The sequence below is a fragment of the Thalassophryne amazonica genome, chromosome 3, assembly GCF_902500255.1.
Source record: "Thalassophryne amazonica chromosome 3, fThaAma1.1, whole genome shotgun sequence".
NCBI lineage: Eukaryota > Metazoa > Chordata > Actinopteri > Batrachoidiformes > Batrachoididae > Thalassophryne > Thalassophryne amazonica.
In genome coordinates, this window is record NC_047105.1 from 23,193,164 (window position 1) to 23,215,184 (window position 22,021).

The window sequence follows — 22,021 nt, forward strand, 5'->3', positions numbered from 1 at the left end:
TGTGCGATCAGACCTCGCTGTCCGGCCCCCATGTGATCAGATCTGTGCATACATATAAGCATTTTATGCAAGTGTGCCCTCCCGACACGCCAGATGTGTTGGGGCAGGGGGCAGGGGTGAGACACACATGCGCATGTGTGAGACACATGCCCCATGAGTGTGGCACACTCCATCCAGCTCAACAGTGATCGTCTGCTGACTGTCGTGTTAACAGTATGAATGGCCACACATTTTCTAAGTGCCATGTGAGCGGTGTTTGATGTTCGTGAGAGGGTTCGATGGGCTCGCACAGCAATTACTCTGTCTTTCAGCCGCAGGTGTGCACAAATAGTTGTAGCGACAGGTGTACTAGGCATTCGAGGCAGCTACGAATTTACACATATTGCATATGATTCCTGTTTAATGCGCACTTCATGCCTAATTCAACCAAATTCACACTATGTGTGAAGGGGCCCTAAAAAGAGACTATTGCTAGAAGTGAAAATAAAAAATATTCAGGAACAGGTCATCAGTAATAGCATTCCTACTGTAGGAAAAGAATTGCTTCTTTTGAAAACAGAATATGATCAAATGTAAGCTTTACGAAGAAGGAGAAAAGAAGGAGAAACTGTTAGTGTGGCAGATTAAACAATTAGAAATGAGGAAAACAATAAATTCTATTCTTAATAAAGGTCATGGGGAAGAAATAACTGATCCTGTATAGGGATGGGTATCGAGAACCAGTTCCTTTCGGGTATCATTAAAAATGATTCGATCCACTGACATCAATAACCTTTTTGCTTAAGGATTCCCTTATCGGTCCTTCAGAGCGGCCATTGTTTTTGGGGGTGTTTGTCAGGAAAATGATCATTTCTCTACATTGATTACAGACCCTGCAGCGGGTCTGTAATCAACATACAAATAAATTATTAAAAAAAAAAAAATACATTGTGATTTCCGGATTTTTTTTTAGATTATGTCTCTTACAGTGGACATGCACCTAAGATGAAAATTTCAGACCCCTCCATGATTTGTAAGTGGGAGAACTTCCAAAATTGCAGGGTGTTCAAATAATTATTTTCCTCACTATATATATATATATATATATATATATATATAAACCCAAACGTCAGTGGGGTTTCTGTTTCCGCCAAAAACAGCAGCACTTTGATAAATCCAGGGGTGACCCAAGGCATTAAATTTGGCGATGCTGATTGGCCAAATATTTATTATTTTCCTTAGCAACATATACAATTGGTAATTTCGCTGCACTTCAAGGGGCTCTTTGAGTGAGTGCCCAAGAACAGAAATTATACCTTTGCAGATTGTTCTGTATACCAAGCCGATTTGCGGAAAAAATGTAATTGGATTAGAATGAGGATTTAGCAATAAATATATCACAAGAGGACTGACAATCAGCATATACCAAAACTCACACACAATCAATTAATACCCGGTTTAAGCTCATGCAGTATTAAAGGTTCATTAGAACTTACATCACACTGCTAAAATTGAACAGATGTAATAGTAACATGCCAGATGTGTGTACAGAATGTAATGGGAATAAAGGGATGTTATTCCACTGCATGTGGCAGTGTACTAAGGTTGGACTTTTCTGGGAGGAGGTTAAAAAAGCAATAGAGACTATTATATCAAAGTAAGTAAAAGTAAGTCCCTTCGGCTGCTACCTTGTGTTGTACTCGTGGTTGCCACAGCAAATCCAAGGTGGATCTGCATGTTGAATTGGCACAAATTGGATGCGCTTCCTGACGCAACTCCACATCACATTGAGAAATGTGGTTGGGGTGGGATTCAAACCGGGAACCTTCTGCACTGAAACCAAGTGCATTAACCACTTGGCCACCACCCCTACAGACTATTATATCAAAGAACATAGCAATAAACTCTGCACTTTTTATTTTGGGAATTTATCCTGGACAATATAACTTTAGCAAGAATGAACAAATAGTGATCAACATGGGTCTCCTGCAAGCAAAAAGATCAATTGCTATATTTTTGGAAAAAGACAGGCCCAGTTTTGCATACTTGGTGAAACAAATGCTCATAGTTTTTCCTCTAGAAAAGATTACGTGTATTAGGAAAGGGAAACTGGCAATGTTTGAAGAGATATGGGGACCATTTAGAGAATTTGTGAAAAATGTGAACTGAATGTAAAAGAATTGTAAAATGGTGACTGTAATCTGCAAACCTGACATTTTTTCTTTTTTTTTTTTCTTTTTTTTTGTACATGGTGAAATTGAGAATTTGATTGTTTATTAAGACAAATGTGTTCACAAAGAAGTGTTATGTCTGGGGAGGGAGTTTTCTTGTATTCTTGTTATTAACGTTTTGTTTTCTTAATGTTTTTGCACAGTGCTGAGAAATAATTCTGATGTATAGTTGTATGTGTGTCAATTTAAAATAAATAAACACAGTGTTCCAAAAATTATGATGTCAACTAAGCGCAAACAACAAAAAACAAACAAAATGGATGAGGGGGGAGAACTGCATGGCAATGACAAATGACAGAAATGACCCATGAATGTAAAGTCCCAATGACCCAGCTAAATGTTTGGGAAGGTAGTTCTGGATTCTGAAGGAACACTCTGTCCAAGGTGTTCAATCAATCAATCAATTTTTTTATATAGCGCCAAATCACAACAAACAGTTGCCCCAAGGCGCTCCATATTGTAAGGCAAGGCCATACAATAATTATGAAAAACCCCAACGGTCAAAACGACCCCCTATGAGCAAGCACTTGGCCGCAGTGGGAAGGAAAAACTCCCTTTTAACAGGAAGAAACCTCCAGCAGAACCAGGCTCAGGGAGGGGCAGTCTTCTGCTGAGACTGGTTGGGGCTGAGGGAAAAAACCAGGAAAAAGACATGCCGTGAAGGGGGGCAGAGATCGATCACTAATGATTAAATGCAGAGTGATGCATACGGAGCAAAAAGAGAAAGAAACAGTGCATCATGGGAACCCCCCCACAATCTACGTCTAAAGCAGCATAACCAAGGGATGGTCCAGGGTCACCCGATCCAGCCCTAACTATAAGCCTTAGCGAAAAGGAAAGTTTTAAGCCTAATCTTAAAAGTAGAGAGGGTATCTGTCTCCCTGATCTGAATTGGGAGCTGGTTCCACAGGAGAGGAGCCTGAAAGCTGAAGGCTCTGCCTCCCATTCTACTCTTACAAACCCTAGGAACTACAAGTAAGCCCGCAGTCTGAGAGCGAAGCGCTCTAATGGGGTAATATGGTACTACGAGGTCCCTAAGATAAGATGGACCTGATTATTCAAAACCTTATAAGTAAGAAGAAGAATTTTAAATTCTATTCTAGAATTAACAGGAAGCCAATGAAGAGAGGCCAACACGGGTGAGATATGCTCTCTCCTGCTAGTCCCCGTCAGTACTCTAGCTGCAGCATTCTGAACCAACTGAAGGCTTTTTAGGGAACTTTTAGGACAACCTGATAATAATGAATTACAATAGTCCAGCCTAGAGGAAATAAATGCATGAATTAGTTTTTCAGCATCACTCTGAGACAAGACCTTTCTGATTTTAGAGATATTGCGTAAATGCAAAAGGCAGTCCTACATATTTGTTTAATATGCGCTTTGAATGACATATCCTGATCAAAAATGACTCCAAGATTTCTCACAGTATTACTAGAGATCAGGGAAATGCCATCCAGAGTAACGATCTGGTTAGACACCATGCTTCTAAGATTTGTGGGGCCAAGTACAATAACTTCAGTTTTATCTGAGTTTAAAAGCAGGAAATTAGAGGTCATCCATGTCTTTATGTCTGTAAGACAATCCTGCAGTTTAGCTAATTGGTGTGTATCCTCTGGCTTCATGGATAGATAAAGCTGGGTATCATCTGCGTAACAATGAAAATTTAAGCAATACCGTCTAATAATACTGCCTAAGGGAAGCATGTATAAAGTGAATAAAATTGGTCCTAGCACAGAACCTTGTGGAACTCCATAATTAACTTTAGTCTGTGAAGAAGATTCCCCATTTACATGAACAAACTGTAATCTATTAGACAAATATGATTCAAACCACCGCAGCGCAGTGCCTTTAATACCTATGACATGCTCTAATCTCTGTAATAAATTTTATGGTCAACAGTATCAAAAGCAGCACTGAGGTCCAACAGAACAAGCACAGAGATAAGTCCACTGTCCGAAGCCATAAGAAGATCATTTGTAACCTTCACTAATGCTGTTTCTGTACTATGATGAATTCTAAAACCTGACTGAAACTCTTCAAATAGACCATTCCTCTGCAGGTGATCAGTTAGCTGTTTTACAACTACCCTCTCAAGAATCTTTGAGAGAAAAGGAAGGTTGGAGATTGGCCTATAATTAGCTAAGATAGCTGGGTCAAGTGATGGCTTTTTAAGCAATGGTTTAATTACTGCCACCTTAAAGGCCTGTGGTACATAACCAACTAACAAAGATAGATTGATCATATTTAAGATTGAAGCATTAAATAATGGTAGGACTTCCTTGAGCAGCCTGGCAGGAATGGGGTCTAATAAACATGTTGATGGTTTGGATGAAGTAACTAATGAAAATAACTCAGACAGAACAATCGGAGAGAAAGAGTCTAACCAAATACCGGCATCACTGAAAGCAGCCAAAGATAACGATACATCTTTGGGATGGTTATGAGTAATTTTTTCTCTAATAGTCAAAATTTTGTTAGCAAAGAAAGTCATGAAGTCATTACTAGTTAAAGTTAATGGAATACTCAGCTCAATAGAGCTCTGACTCTTTGTCAGCCTGGCTACAGTGCTGAAAAGAAACCTGGGGTTGTTCTTATTTTCTTCAATTAGTGATGAGTAGAAAGATGTCCTAGCTTTACGGAGGGCTTTTTTATAGAGCAACAGACTCTTTTTCCAGGCTAAGTGAAGATCTTCTAAATTAGTGAGACGCCATTTCCTCTCCAACTTACGGGTTATCTGCTTTAAGCTACGAGTTTGTGAGTTATACCACGGAGTCAGGCACTTCTGATTTAAAGCTCTCTTTTTTGGAGGAGCTACAGCATCCAAAGTTGTCTTCAATGAGGATGTAAAACTATTGACAAGATACTCTATCTCACTTACAGAGTTTAGGTAGCTACTCTGCACTGTGTTGGTATATGGCATTAGAGAACATAAAGAAGGAATCATATCCTTAAATGTAGCATGTGTTATGTAGCATGTTATAGTACGATGCAAACAGCAAGTCATATTGAGTGTTTTTCACTGAGAATGGCACGTTCTCCATCCGTGATAAACCACCGCAGCGGGCTTGTAAGTAAAGCAAACTGACACTGTTGTGGTTGCGGCAGATACCCTGACAAACTGTTTTCTGTTTAGTTTATAAAGTATCTCTATTGTACTCATGATCTTTGACTCTCCACCTACTACGATATGGTGCATGGCCCTCACCGCCCACTATGTATTCCCTGACTTTATCCACAGTGAGTCATACCTTGCAGCATCTCCACAGACGAAAGCAGGTTTTTCCGTTTTAACGAGCCTGGACCCCAAGGTGAGAAAAACAATTACTTATTCAGGCAGTGGCAGAAGAAGGATTACCTCCCCCTTATTTATTCCATGTTTGTGTTTATTTCTGTTTTTGTTAGGTTTTGTTTTTTTTTTTGGAGGGGGGGTTGACTCCATCTCTGCATGGGTGAGGAGATAAACAATGGGTGACACTGAAGGTTACAGGATAGTTGCCATGACCCAATTATCTGTTTCCCACTATTTCTCCACTTTCTTCTAAATGGCTCATATCTCTGAAATCTTGCCTCCTTTCTATATTCTCTCTGCCCATAAAACTGTTAGTCTTGGCAAACCCTCTAAATCTCTTTCTTTCCTGCAGTTTTCCTCCCTTTTATTCAGCTATCTCTCACTTAGTCTAATGAATATTTCACATAGAAAAGCTATTTATAAATGCAGCACCATTGCGTCGCATCATCCATCAAGCTGAGTTTTCTCCTCTGCACATTTTTATTCTGTCATTATCAGATTGAGGTTGAGTTCCACATCACTTTCAATTATTATCAATTCATAGTACAAAGCCTTTTGTCTTTCAGTCACTCATGAATGACAGATGGGTCTCTCTAATTTATTTTCTCATCAATCAGTTTTATTAACATTTTTATCACAGAGGTCAAAGTTAATCTTTGAATTTTGAATGATCAAACTCAGACAATCTCTTTTTTATAAAGCAGAACATCTGTTATGTTTCGGACGCGGTCGGAGCACCGACCCAGCGTTTGAAGGACCAAGCATAAAATAAGCAGAGCACGGTTGAAAGGATAACAGAATTTAATCAACATAACAGTGAGATGCAGTGCTCAAACAACTAAAAAAAAGTCCGCGGTCTGGTGAGGTGGAAACACGGCGCGCTCTTAACAGCGCAAACGGTCCGGAGCCACAGCAGTTCGGACCCAGGGACCCCGCCGACACCCCCCAGGTGGCCGCGACAAACCGAGTCTGTGAAGAAAGAAAACATGAGGTGAGTCCAACTCCACACAGAGAGACACAACTCAAAGGTGCACGCAATCAGCAAACACTTCCTGGCTTAAATCCATACATCAGCTTCTCACCCTGCAGGCACGGAACAACTCAGTTCAAATCTCCACTGCAGCAGAAGCTGATTAGACAATTAGCATAACGTGACAGCTCACTAACACAAGGTGTGAAGGACACCAAATCCACTGTCATTACTTCATAAAAGTCACCAAAACCAAATTACCTCAGGAAGTGTGCTGAAGAGCGTGAGACCTCACCCAATCCTCCTTCACAGACTGTGGCGTCAAACCTGGAGCAGTCTCTGCTTCCGTGATGGTGAGATTGTTCTCCTGACGTCGATCTCACACGTCTGCTCACAAGGTCGAGTCTCTGGCAATCACACACTGTGCATTCAAGGTTTAAATGCAGCAATCTCTGATTATGACAAAATACACCACAGCTGTGAGTCCTGATGACCTGCACGTGATAACAAGCCTCAGGTGTTCAGGGTGAGGTCCTGATGCTCAGCCACTCAGTCCTGAATGCATACCACCTGGTGGGAGAAACAGAAAACAAAAACCAAACCAGCCAAACACCCCAGCCCACAACAGTACCCCACCCTCACGGGAAGCCTCCCGGCGACCACACGGACCTGGGCCAGGAAAAACAAAGCCCCCCTCCAGGGACCATGGCTGGAATGTTGGCTGGGAACAAAAAACACCTCCTGCAGCTTCAGCTCCTTGTGCTGACGATCCAGCTGGGAAAGGCCCGTCTCCAGGAGCTGTGCGTTACTGTGCTCTGATGACAGCTCCATCATCAGCTGCTCCACCTGCAACGTTAATCTCTTCATGCAGTCATTGATCATCTCAATGTTGAGCCTCTCCAGCTCTTCCCTCAGCTGGATAACGCACGCTCCCAGCCGCCTCTTCTCTGTCAACAGGGAACTCCGTGCCGAGACCATCACTCTCATCCTGGAGCCCGTCCTTTCCCATCCTGAGCCTGTCTGCAACAGACTGCTCTGCAGCTGACACTCCAGTGCAGAGACATCCCTTGTTGACTTGAATGGTCTTGCCCTCTGTTTCGTTTAGCAAACCTGTTAGAGTCTCCACCTTTGCGTTCATTCCTGTCGACTCTTGCTTTAGTTCACTTTGCATAAGTTTGGCCAGGAGTTCTTAAACCTGTGCACTCAGCCTTCTTCCGACTATGTGTTAAAATCTGCTTAGTCATAAACAAAAAAAAGACGAACACAAACAACCATACCAACCCCCCCTCCCCAGAGGGCCGTTCCATCAAACCCCGGGAAGAGGAGAAAAGAAAAAACACAACCCAAACTTAAGCTTGCAAACAAACAAACAAAAAAAAATGCTAACACCCCCCCCCCCCCCCCCGGACGACATGTAGGGACCAACACCCCCCAGAGGACATCCCGCCTGCTCCAGGAGTAATAACCACAGTCGAGGTCCCTCTGGGATCCAAAGTCACCCACGGGGACTCCCAGCGCCTCCCAGAGGACCGTTCCATCAAACCCCAGGAGACGCCCCCCCCTCATGACTAACAGACCCAGCCCCGGCCGTCTACGGCTAGATGGCCCCACAGTCCTTTCCCCCCCAGAGGACACCACAGTCACACCCTGAGGGCGGAAACTGGGGGAAAAACAAAACAAAACAAAAATACAAACAAAACAACCCCAACCCCACCCCCTCAGCGCAGTGGAAACTGGAAGTACGTCCAGTGTCACCAACCACGACTATACCCCAAAAGTCAACCGGGAGGAGTGGAACAGCGGTAATGGCATACGGCACAAGACGGCGCCACCCCTCCGACTTTTAAACCAGCCACGGCTATATTCCACTGCCCCAAACCTCAGCTACGCCGATGGCGTACGGCTCAAAGGCGCGCTGAAGCCGGAGGTGGAACAGGGAAGTAACAAAAAACACCCCTAAACCCCCCCCCACCCGGGTGCAGAGGTTACCTGGGAAACGCCCAGCATAACCGAACTGCACCACCCCAGCAACGCCAATGGCAAACGGCACAGAGGCGCGCCAAGGCTGGAGGTTGTAAAGGGAATTAAAAAAAAATACCCCAACCCCCCCCCCCCGTGCAGAGGTTACCTGGGAAACGCCCAGCATAACCAAACTGCACCACTCCAGCAACGCCGACAACGTACGGCCCACACGGCTGGAGCCAGAGGAGAAGAGAGGGCACAACAAAAAAAAAGAAAAAAGAAAAAACAACCCAATTACCCCCCCCATCACCCCCCAGAGGACCGTCCCATCAAACCCTGGGAGGTGAAACCAAAAGAAATAAAAAAGAAAGACTAACAGACTAACATAAAGTCACCTGGGTCCAACTATGCTCCAGACAGCCTGTATATTCAACTCCACCAGACCACAGACAGTGCTTTAAAAACCCACAAAAACAACAAATTAACCCCTGATAAAAACAACTCATACTAAAACAAGAAACAGATAATAGACCAATAAAAAAAAAACATTGGCCTACGTCGTCAAGTGCAAAGAATGGAAAAACATTGTGTTTTCCATCCTTTGAACCTGAACGGTAATGTGACTCTGTCACCAACAGAGGGAGCCAAAGTGCCAAATAAGAAAATCCCCGTGGTAACAGAGTAAAAACCCATTCACACTGCTGTAAATAACAGCAGGTTATACCAAACAGCTTAAAGTGCAAACTAAAAACCACCGGGGCTGCTACAACAGGCGTCGGAGCCCGCTGCACTGGAGGAGACGGGGCTACAGCTGTAACAGCGGGGTGCGACGCGACCCAAGCTGTAAACTCCGCCATGCGCGCACCAACGCGCACAACCCGGGCGGAGCGCACCCGCAACTGATCCCGGATCAGCTCCAACATCTGCTGCAGCCTTCCCGGCAAAAATACCGTCTCTGCTTCCGCTGGTCCATTGTTAAATGGCCAGAGACTACTGTTATGTTTCGGACGCGGTCGGAGCACCGACCCAGCGTTTGAAGGACCAAGCATAAAATAAGCAGAGCACGGTTCGAAGGATAACAGAATTTAATCAACATAACAGTGAGATGCAGTGCTCAAACAACTAAAAAAAAGTCCGCGGTCTGGTGAGGTGGAAACACGGCGCGCTCTTAACAGCGCAAACGGTCCGGAGCCACAGCAGTTCGGACCCAGGGACCCCGCCGACACCCCCCAGGTGGCCGCGACAAACCGAGTCTGTGAAGAAAGAAAACATGAGGTGAGTCCAACTCCACACAGAGAGACACAACTCAAAGGTGCACGCAATCAGCAAACACTTCCTGGCTTAAATCCATACATCAGCTTCTCACCCTGCAGGCACGGAACAACTCAGTTCAAATCTCCACTGCAGCAGAAGCTGATTAGACAATTAGCATAACGTGACAGCTCACTAACACAAGGTGTGAAGAACACCAAATCCACTGTCATTACTTCATAAAAGTCACCAAAACCAAATTACCTCAGGAAGTGTGCTGAAGAGCGTGAGACCTCACCCAATCCTCCTTCACAGACTGTGGCGTCAAACCTGGAGCGGTCTCTGCGTCCGTGATGGTGAGATTGTTCTCCTGACGTCGATCTCACACGTCTGCTCACAAGGTCGAGTCTCTGGCAATCACACACTGTGCATTCTAGGTTTAAATGCAGCAATCTCTGATTATGACAAAATACACCACAGCTGTGAGTCCTGATGACCTGCACGTGATAACAAGCCTCAGGTGTTCAGGGTGAGGTCCTGATGCTCAGCCACTCAGTCCTGAATGCATACCACCTGGTGGGAGAAACAGAAAACAAAAACCAAACCAGCCAAACACCCCAGCCCACAACAACATCCTTTCAAATGGTTCTGAACCTCATTGGCTTTCTGTGTTATCAGCTGTTATGATGGATGGATTTAGTTGGGTGCAGTTGCTACTGTTAGGGTCAAGACTAACACAAGGAAGAAAAAATATTAAACCTCATTGGTTAGCAGATGATGATGACACTTGGTTGCTATGGCATTACAGTGAGTGTTGTGCTATTTGTTATGTACACTTTTTATGTATGGGTGCCCACTGTTGTAACTTGCTCATTAAAGTTTAATTTATTTAACTGTTGACATACACACACACATATGTATGTATGTATGTATGTATGTATATATATATATATATATATATATATATATATATATATATATATATATATATATATATATATATATAGTAAGTCCCTTTGGCTGCTCCCTTGTTTGCACTCGGGATCGCCACAGCAAAGCCAAGGTGGATCTGCATGTTGAATTGGCACAGGTTTTACGCCGGATGCCCTTCATGACGCAACTCCACATTACATGGAGAAATGTGGCAGGGGTGGGATTTAAACCCGGAGCCTTCTGAACTGAAACCAAGCGCATTAACCACTTGGCCACCACCCCTGCATATATATATATATATATATATATATATATATACAATAAGTATATATAAGTATTTGAACACCCTGCTGTTTTGCAAGTCTCCCACTTAGAAATCATGGAGGGGTCTGAAATTTTCATCTTACATGAATGTCCACTGGGAGAGACATAATCTAAAAAAAAAAAAAAAAAAAAAAAAATCTGGAAATCACAATGTATGATTTTTTTTAATAAGCAAGGTCCCCCTGCTCAAGCCAGCACATGTCCAGGCCCATTTGAAGTTCACCACTGACCATCTGGATGATCCAGAGGAGGCATGGGAGAAGGTCATGTGGTCAGATGAGACCAGAATAGAGCTTTTTGGAATCAACTCCACTTACCATGTTTAGAGGATGAGAACAACCCCAAGAAAACCATCCCAACCGTGAAGCATGGGGGTGGAAACATCATACTCTGGGGGTGCTCTTCTGCAAAGGGGACAGGACGACTGCACCGTATTGAAGGGAGGATGGACGGGGTCATGTATTGCGAGATTTTGGTAAACAACCTCCTTCCCTCAGTAAGAGCATTGAAGATGGGTCATGGCTGGGTCTTCCAGCATGACAATGACCCCAAACACACAGCCAGGGCAACTAAGGAGGGCCTCCGTAAGACGCATTTCAAGGTCCTGGAGTGGCCTGGCTAGTCTCCAGACCTGAACTTAATAGAAAATCTTTGGAGGGAGCTGAAACTCCAAACCTGAAAGATTTGGAGAAGATCTGTATGGAGGAGTGGACCAAAATCCCTGCTCCAGTGTGTACAAACCTTCAGGAAACGTTTGACCTCTGTAATTGCAAACAAAGGCTACTGTACCAAATATTAACATTGATTTTCACAGGTGTTCAAATACTTATTTGCAGCAGTAACATACAAATAAATAATACATTGTGATTTCAGAATTTTTTTTTTAGATTATGTCTCTCACAGTGGACATGCACCTAAGATGAAAATTTCAGACCCCTCCATGATTTCTAAGTGGGAGAACTTTTAAAATCACAGGGTGTTCAAATACTTGTTTTCCTCACTGTACACTCCACAGAGCACATCAGTCATGAGCAGTCAGCCATAAGCCTGATTTATGCTTCTACAACTCTGTGGCCATGCCACAGAGCATGGAACAGTTGGAATACATTAGGGGAGGTGACGGTCTAGGGGAGGTGACGGTCTAGTGGTTAAGGTGTTGGGCTTGAGTCCAGAAGATCATGGGTTCAAATCCCTGCCTGACTGGAAAATCACTAAGGGCCCTTGGGCAAGGCCTTTAATCTCCTATTGCTCCCGGTGTGTAGTGAGCGCCTTGTATGGCAGCACCCTGACATCAGGGTGAATGTGAGGCATAATTGTAAAGCGCTTTGAGCTTCTGATGCAGATTGAAAAGCGCTATATAAATGCAGTCCATTTACCATTTACCATGCAGTGACGTTGACCTTTTAAAGTTCTCTGTCTTGTGTTTGGGTGTCGTAATGCAATTTACCACCGAAATAGTAGCGGGCGCAATGTGGAGAACAAGGCCGGGACTTTCTTTCTGCCAAACCAACTTTACATGCAATTTCCCTCCATGAATTGTGGGTCATTTCAGCATCTCATTTGCTATAACATGACGAAACGACTTAAGCAAAGGTATTGCATCATATTTTGTCAAAAGCTTGGTGATACTCAAGCTGAAACCATTTGCAAGATTCAGCAGGCTTCTGACGAAGGTACCATGAGGCAAACACAAATAAAAGAGTGGTATAACCCCTTCAAAAATCGCCCCACATCAGTGGAAAGTGACAAACGTTCTACTATGCCATCCACAAGCAAAAATGACCAAGTGATTGACAGAATACGGACTTTGGTCATGGATGACCATCGTTTCACTATACAAGAACTTGGAGGAGGTGTGGATAAGCACAGGTTCGCTACATTCCTTTTTGACATAGGATTTGGGCATGCAGAGACTGTCAGCAAAACTGGTGCCGAAGCTGCTGACATCAGAGTAGAAGCAAGTGGAAGTCTTGCAGGACATGCTGGAATGCATAAACACTGACCCTGTATTCTTGAATACAGTAATCACTGTTGATGAAACATGGGTTTATGGGTACAACCTGGAAACCAAATCAGTCATTGCAATGCAAACAACCAACATCACCGAGTCCAAAGAAGGCATTACAGGTGCACTGCAAGGTCAGTCATGCTGACTCTTGTGGGATGGTGCATCATGAATACTCAGCAGATAGGCAAAATATTAAAGAGGATTATCGGGAGGTCTTATGTCGCCTTTGTGATGCTGTGCATTACAAATGACTGGAACTATGGGCGGCGAAAAGTTGGCAGCTCAATCATGACGATACACCCACCCATTCTGATCTCCTGATTCAGGCTGTTCTGGACAAAAGCAACACTCTTGTGAATTGTCAGGCTCCCTACTCTCCTGACATGGCTCCCTCAAGTTAGCTTTGATAACCGCTAATCCACTAACTGAAAAGTGAACTTTTATAATGTTAAACCGAAGTTACAGCTAACCACTAACTTGACTCGGTACACTGTAAGCTACTGATAAACCAGTTTTCACGTTTAAGCACTGCAGGGGCTTCTGAGTAAATTCAAAAACAAACACAAGCCCAGAACATAAAATGAGCCAGAGCTTTAGTCTTTATGCACCCTGCCCACTGTTGCGACCATCACTTAGGGCCCCTTCAAACAGTTGGAATCATCAAACCACAGAAACATCGTGCTGACATCGGGAGGGACACATGTTCGGGCAGACACGAATGAATGCCGGTGCGAATACAGCAGGAATGTGGCATGGCGGCATGACGGAACGTGTCACTTGCATTGCGCCAAGGCTGCCCTCCCGACAGGTCGAATGCCCAGATACACATATGGGGCCAGCCCACCAAGCACTCAAAGAACAAAATCTGCCTGTGTTGCAAACCATGTCAGTAATAATAGTAATAGTAATATTAATAATAGTAACAATAATAATAACAGACTTATTGATAATCAATCAATCAATCAATCAACTTTTTATTTATAAAGCGCCAAATCACAACAAACAGTTGCCCCAAGGCGCTCCATATTGTAAGGCAAGGCCATACAATAATTATGAAAAACCCCAACGGTCAAAACGACCCCCTATGAGCAAGCACTTGGCCACAGTGGGAAGGAAAAACTCCCTTTTAACAGGAAGAAACCTCCAGCAGAACCAGGCTCAGGGAGGGGCAGTCTTCTGCTGAGACTGGTTGGGGCTGAGGGAAAAAACCAGGAAAAAGACATGCCGTGAAGGGGGGCAGAGATCGATCACTAATGATTAAATGCAGAGTGATGCATACGGAGCAAAAAGAGAAAGAAACAGTGCATCATGGGAACCCCCCCACAATCTACGTCTAAAGCAGCATAACCAAGGGATGGTCCAGGGTCACCCGATCCAGCCCTAACTATAAGCCTTAGCGAAAAGGAAAGTTTTAAGCCTAATCTTAAAAGTAGAGAGGGTATCTGTCTCCCTGATCTGAATTGGGAGCTGGTTCCACAGGAGAGGAGCCTGAAAGCTGAAGGCTCTGCCTCCCATTCTACTCTTACAAACCCTAGGAACTACAAGTAAGCCCGCAGTCTGAGAGCGAAGCGCTCTAATGGGGTAATATGGTACTACGAGGTCCCTAAGATAAGATGGGACCTGATTATTCAAAACCTTATAAGTAAGAAGAAGAATTTTAAATTCTATTCTAGAATTAACAGGAAGCCAATGAAGAGAGGCCAACACGGGTGAGATATGCTCTCTCCTGCTAGTCCCCGTCAGTACTCTAGCTGCAGCATTCTGAACCAACTGAAGGCTTTTTAGGGAACTTTTAGGACAACCTGATAATAATGAATTACAATAGTCCAGCCTAGAGGAAATAAATGCATGAATTAGTTTTTCAGCATCACTCTGAGACAAGACCTTTCTGATTTTAGAGATATTGCGTAAATGCAAAAAGGCAGTCCTACATATTTGTTTAATATACGCTTTGAATGACATATCCTGATCAAAAATGACTCCAAGATTTCTCACAGTATTACTAGAGATCAGGGAAATGCCATCCAGAGTAACGATCTGGTTAGACACCATGCTTCTAAGATTTGTGGGGCCAAGTACAATAACTTCAGTTTTATCTGAGTTTAAAAGCAGGAAATTAGAGGTCATCCATGTCTTTATGTCTGTAAGACAATCCTGCAGTTTAGCTAATTGGTGTGTATCCTCTGGCTTCATGGATAGATAAAGCTGGGTATCATCTGCGTAACAATGAAAATTTAAGCAATACCGTCTAATAATACTGCCTAAGGGAAGCATGTATAAAGTGAATAAAATTGGTCCTAGCACAGAACCTTGTGGAACTCCATAATTAACTTTAGTCTGTGAAGAAGATTCCCCATTTACATGAACAAACTGTAATCTATTAGACAAATATGATTCAAACCACCGCAGCGCAGTGCCTTTAATACCTATGACATGCTCTAATCTCTGTAATAAAATTTTATGGTCAACAGTATCAAAAGCAGCACTGAGGTCCAACAGAACAAGCACAGAGATAAGTCCACTGTCCGAAGCCATAAGAAGATCATTTGTAACCTTCACTAATGCTGTTTCTGTACTATGATGAATTCTAAAACCTGACTGAAACTCTTCAAATAGACCATTCCTCTGCAGGTGATCAGTTAGCTGTTTTACAACTACCCTCTCAAGAATCTTTGAGAGAAAAGGAAGGTTGGAGATTGGCCTATAATTAGCTAAGATAGCTGGGTCAAGTGATGGCTTTTTAAGCAATGGTTTAATTACTGCCACCTTAAAGGCCTGTGGTACATAACCAACTAACAAAGATAGATTGATCATATTTAAGATTGAAGCATTAAATAATGGTAGGACTTCCTTGAGCAGCCTGGCAGGAATGGGGTCTAATAAACATGTTGATGGTTTGGATGAAGTAACTAATGAAAATAACTCAGACAGAACAATCGGAGAGAAAGAGTCTAACCAAATACCGGCATCACTGAAAGCAGCCAAAGATAACGATACATCTTTGGGATGGTTATGAGTAATTTTTTCTCTAATAGTCAAAATTTTGTTAGCAAAGAAAGTCATGAAGTCATTACTAGTTAAAGTTAATGGAATACTCAGCTCAATAGAGCTCTGACTCTTTGTCAGCCTGGCTACAGTGCTGAAAAGAAACCTGGGGTTATTCTTATTTTCTTCAATTAGTGATGAGTAGAAAGATGTCCTAGCTTTACGGAGGGCTTTTTTATAGAGCAACAAACTCTTTTTCCAGGCTAAGTGAAGATCTTCTAAATTAGTGAGACGCCATTTCCTCTCCAACTTACGGGTTATCTGCTTTAAGCTACGAGTTTGTGAGTTATACCACGGAGTCAGACACTTCTGATTTAAAGCTCTCTTTTTCAGAGGAGCTACAGAATCCAAAGTTGTCTTCAAAGAGGATGTAAAACTATTGACGAGATACTCTAACTCCCTTACAGAGTTTAGGTAGCTACTCTGCTCTGTGTTGGTATATGACATTAGAGAACATAAAGAAGGAATCATATCCTTAAACCTAGTTACAGCGCTTTCTGAAAGACTTCTAGTGTAATGAAACTTATTCCCCACTGCTGGGTAGTCCATCAGAGTAAATGTAAATGTTATTAAGAAATGATCAGAGAGAAAGGAGTTTTCAGGGAATACTGTTAAGTCTTCTATTTCCATACCATAAGTCAGAACAAGATCTAAGATATGATTAAAGTGGTGGGTGGACTCATTTACTTTTTGAGCAAAGCCGATAGAGTCTAATAATAGATTAAATGCAGTGTTGAGGCTGTCATTCTCAGCATCTGTGTGGATGTTAAAATCGCCCACTATAATTATCTTATCTGAGCTAAGCACTAAGTCATAATGCCAACAATTAATAAATAATACAATAATTACATGACAAATGAGGCCTATTCCGTAATTAAGTGGTTTATGAAAACAAGAATCACATCTCATGTCATTAGCATGGGAATGCTGCCAACATGTCAGTGTATATCTGCTGCGAATCCACAGATGAACACCACACAGTTAGAGACACAAAAAGGCAAGTACCATTTCATCACATGGCTCAAGCCTCAAACTGTTGCTGCTCAATTGTTGCCAACATATTGACACATGTTGTCTGATACTGCATCGACCTAAATATCTGTTGACACAAATATACACCATGACAAAGGTCATTGTCCCATCCTGAGAAACAGAAAAATAAACCATCTGATGACAGACATGTACCATGTAAAGGTATGTTTATTCACATTTGTATAAATCATGGATGTTCTTATCACAGGTTTGTACTGTAGCCTATACGTGGCTGTTTGTGCAACCAGCCTGGGCCTGGGCCACGGAGGACATGGGACGCACCTGCACCGGGACACGATGTTGCCAGTGGGGCCGACTGTCACACGGAGCTCCACCGAGCCCCCTTGAGGGACACGACACACATCTGAAGTGCACGCGTGCCTGTCCCCCTCGAGGGACGGGATACACGTGACAGCCTTGCGACGCGTCCGTCGACCGACACAAGACACATGCAGGGACACGACATGTCCAAAGTGCACGTGCTCCTGTCCCCCTTGAGGGACAGGACACGTGCAACATCCTCGCAAGACTCCCCACCACCAACACGAGACACGTGTGAGGGCCTCGCGAGACATCGCCCAAGGGACACGACACATGCCAGAAGTGCATGCGCACCTCTCCCCCTCGAAGGACAGGACACACGAGTGACACCCTCGCACGTCTCTTGTGTGGATTGTGGGAGGTCTTGCCAGACTATCGCATGTGTCCTGTCCCTCGAGGGGGATGCTGGTGTTTAATATTATGATTATTATTACTGTTGTGGTTTTTATTTTGTCTGTATACATGTAAACGGGGTGAGTTCTGCTCAGCTGCATCCTATGTGGACTTCTGCCAGAATGGAGATACAGTGGGGATGGTGCAGCAGGGTGCATTAAGCATGATGCTCAGTCCTGAGCCGTGGAGCAGTGCGCACGGGCAGAGGAGGGGCACACCTGTCACCACAATAGACATCCGCCTGTCACTAGTTCTGTGAACGTCAGGTGGCAGGGGTGCGTGCTTGCAGCGGCGGGCCGTCAATTTATCAATTCATTACACAGTGTTGTGATAAGTGGTTTGTAACCCATTGTGATTTTAATTTTTGAGGTGGTTGGTGTGGCGCCGCCATATGTGTGCGGGTGGAATACAGCCCGGGGGGCAGCTGGCCACCTCGGCTGTAACACAACCCGCATGTAGTTGTGTTGTGCTCAACTCATGGACACATCAGTGCGACTGCACAAGTCCAAATGGCTGGTCAGTCACTGCTGCGACAGGGTGTTTGATTTCTGTTTGCGTTCTGGGGGTGTGGTGATGCTGGTGGTCATGATTCCACCCCCAGCGGCACATGCTGGGTGTTCTACAGCTGCCAGCTGTAGAACTGGGGAGCATGGGGAGCATCGTGGTTGCCATATGTGTTTGGGGGGGGTGCACACCCCATAGTCGCACGCCATGTGTGCAGGCATGCGGGGTGGCGAGCTCACTCCCACATCATGTGCGGGGGGGGGGGGGGGGGGCGGCAGGGTAGGGCTTCAGCACAGTCGCATCCCATTTGTGTTGCTCGCAGAGACATGGGCCACTTGTGGTGGACTTAGACATTGTGTCGTAAATCGCACAGCCACCTCATCTGTGGTGTGCTGCTGTCTACTGTCATGCTGACTGAAGTGCTTCGCAGGTGCGGTTGGATGTTTGTGCTTTGCGTGACAACATTGGTCGACTCCAGCGAGAGTGGCTCGTACGGCCGTTAATACGCCATTTGACGTCATTCGTCCGGTGGTGTGAGGCCTGGCTCAATCACGCCTTTCGCCCCCGGTTCGACGGGTTCCGTGACTTCGTGTGGCTCCTCGGCTGCCACATGATATGTCCGACCTGCGTTTGACACACCTTGCAGAAGCTGCAATCACGATGAGATGGCAGTGCAACCTCATTTTACCCGTCGTTGGACTGGATTTCCAGCGCAACAGGGTGCAAATGTAGCCTGCATGTACCGTGCAAAACAGACAGGTGCTAATATGTATGATTTTAGGCTTTAATCACTCTGCCAGCAATAAAATGTTAGCGGACTGAAAGTTAGTGGAACTACATTTAGCGGAAGGTAATTGGTCCACTGATGGTTTTCAAAGTTACCTGACAAGCTAATCCATTAACAAAGTTACTATCACTAATTAGCAGTTAGCGGATTAGCGGACCTGTGCCCACCACTGTGTGTGTATGTATGTATGTGTGTGTATGTACACACACACACACATATAGATATAGATATATATATATATATATATATATATATATATATATATATATATATATATATATATATACTCTGTTGGTTCTTAATGCACCTATCATGGGTTTTCTTATTACCATCACGTCACCCACATGAGCTCTGTTCCACATGGTGCGGTGTCTGTTCTGCAGCCCGCCGTCCACAAGACACGCGTGCGGGGCTGGCTGGACACACCACCAACAGATGTGGACATGAGAGCACACTGCTTCATCCTTCATGTCATTTCATGACTGTACATCTGTGACCATGGGTCCTCTAGAGAGGAACCGACAGGTCATACTTGTATTGTCTGCTTGATAAGAGGGATTCAATAAAATGCGGTGTTTTTATATGGTGTGTGGTTTTATTTTTTCTTAAATCCGTCCATGTCCTTCTTGATATCAGGCATTGTCCCGCAACTTTTACAGGACAGCGATGGTAGCTCAGTGGTAAAGTTTCTGGATGGCAATCAGAGATTTCGGAAAGTGCAGTTTCAAATCCCATTGGTGGCATGTATCACAACTGTGCGATGTGGCTACACATTGCGCAGCTGCTCGCATTGTGTTCCATCGTGCATGAAACCATCACAGCGGCATTGTTCACGCTTGCCTGTCGACTCAATGTTTTCGTGGTTCGCTCATACGAGCTGTTCCGCCGTGATTCGCCCTGAGTTGTTCTTATTCGTACTATGTGTGAAGGGGCCCTAATGTTTATGTGGCTTACTATATCTTACTGCAGGGTTTGAAAATGTAATTGGTTTGAGAAAAACTCATCCTTCCATAATAAAATGAATTCATATCCATCCTTCTTTATAAATGTCTGATTTCATTTTGAGTATGTTTTGCAGGCAAATGCTTGATTTGATTAATATTAGTTGTGTTTCATAATCATCTGTCAGTGTAATACAAGCAGATGGGATGAAAGTACATCATGATGTTGCCTCTTAATTTCATCAGATGTCACTTTTCACTGTTATCTCCACTTTCTCTCGTATCGTTGGATTGTATCACGGTGTCAAGTTGCGTTATTAAGTCTTCTCTGTCTTTTTCTTTGTTTATTTGTTTATTTTATTTACAGTATTTTTTTTGTTTGAGGGGTCTGTTTCACCTGTGACTTCATGGGTCTGCTCTGAATGCATCTTTAAAAAAAAAGGTTCACCACATTTATGGATTATGTAAAGTCTTGAGTATAAAATACTTCATTAATGATTAAACATGTTATGATGAGTGACTTTTTTTAAACTCTGTTGTGTGCATGTACATAAATATGCACATATACATATACATGTTTTGCAGTGAACATGGTTTCGTATGAATCTATGTTCATCTGCCTGCAGGCTGCCATGGCGACAGCATCCCATTGAATTACTATAATGGGCCAGTAATGGGTCTGACTGAGAGCCTGAGGGTGGCGAGGGTCAACACGTTGCTCTGGAGCTGACAGCTTTGTCAGTTTTGGGGGCTCATATCTGATTACGGCGCATCAAGGCAAAAAAAAAAAAAAAGGCTTCATCTGAAACGGCTGAGTGGGATAACAGTCCTGTAAGCAGGTTATGGTGTGAAATATAGACTGATGATTGCTTTAAATGGCCATTTTAGGTGTCATCAAGTGAAGTGGGGAATATAAATCAATAAAGCTAGAGTGGCTTGGTGGGGGGGGGGGGGGCTCGCACCCTGGAAGCAGCGATTTGCAACATTGTATAACTGCTGTTTCTCAACATAATGACAGTACAGTAAATCTCTGTGTTGACAGCACAGCGGTGCAAGTGTTTAGTGTGCTCAGCTCTCACCGAGAATGTCCCTGATTCAAGGTCGCCTGTGCCCTATTCTTGGTCATTGGTGAACAAATAATGAATGTCTGAGTGCAGCCTCAATGAATGGATTCTCCATCTTCACCATCTTTCACCAAATGAAATATTTGTTCCATTGCATGAATAAAAAAAAAACATTCATTATTTGTTTCATATACTGCCTAACAATCCTGATGATGTAGTCTGTACCTGATGCCGTGTATTGACTTCTTCGTGTGCAGACTGTCTCCTGCTTTCCTCAGTTCAGTGAAAAAGTGCGGAAGAAATTTGCAGAGCTTGTAATCTGACAGCACTTGTACTTAAGGTAGAGACGTCCCAGCGAGTACTGCAAATTCCTCCAGGCGACTTAAGTCGTACGCAATGTGTTTTTTTTATGTGTGTTACAAGAATGAGTACTGTTAATTAAACAAACCCCACTGTTTGTTTTTAAGATAAGGGCCATTGCTGCCCGTGTGAGCGCACGGTGGTGGCGCATTGGTACAAAACATATGGAACCAAGTTTGCACGGTCAATGGAACACAATGGCAAATGGGATGAATGATCCATATCACGTGACATACAAACCACCAATCAAATGGCAAGGATCTGTCTATGCGTTATATAAAGTTGCTTCATGAACAGATCACCTTCATGTATTGATAGTACCAGTCTGTGGAACTCTACCGGAGGGAAGTACCACCACTCTTCCAAAACGTTTGTCCTCATTTGAGGCTTTGATGATGATGATCATGCCTCTTACATCAGTGGTGTCTGATCACTCATTAAGTTTACAGTTTCGCTGCCGTGTTTAGTGGAACAACAACCTTATATATCTTTACGGCGATGCATCTACTCCTCAACTAAGACTGAACTCGAAGCCAGACTGCCTGATGTCTTAGCTTCACATTTGACAAATAAACCATTACTTAAGAAACCTAATCTTGACCCTAGTGTATTGACAAACTATCGGCC

The 22,021-nt window shown here is 43.7% G+C and overlaps 1 protein-coding gene and 1 long non-coding RNA gene across 2 annotated transcripts in view; one reads left to right on the forward strand and one right to left on the reverse strand.

Moving 5' to 3' along the window:
- The window catches only part of LOC117506417 (dedicator of cytokinesis protein 3-like), a 544,822-nt gene that overhangs the window by 56,427 nt on the left and 466,374 nt on the right, over positions 1-22,021 (forward strand). The window lies entirely within an intron of this gene.
- LOC117506430 lies at positions 1,998-11,740 on the reverse strand. Its single transcript, XR_004559467.1, has 3 exons — positions 11,729-11,740; positions 7,174-7,178; positions 1,998-2,144 (listed from the first exon to the last, which is right to left on the reverse strand). It is a non-coding gene; the product is annotated as an uncharacterized LOC117506430 (long non-coding RNA).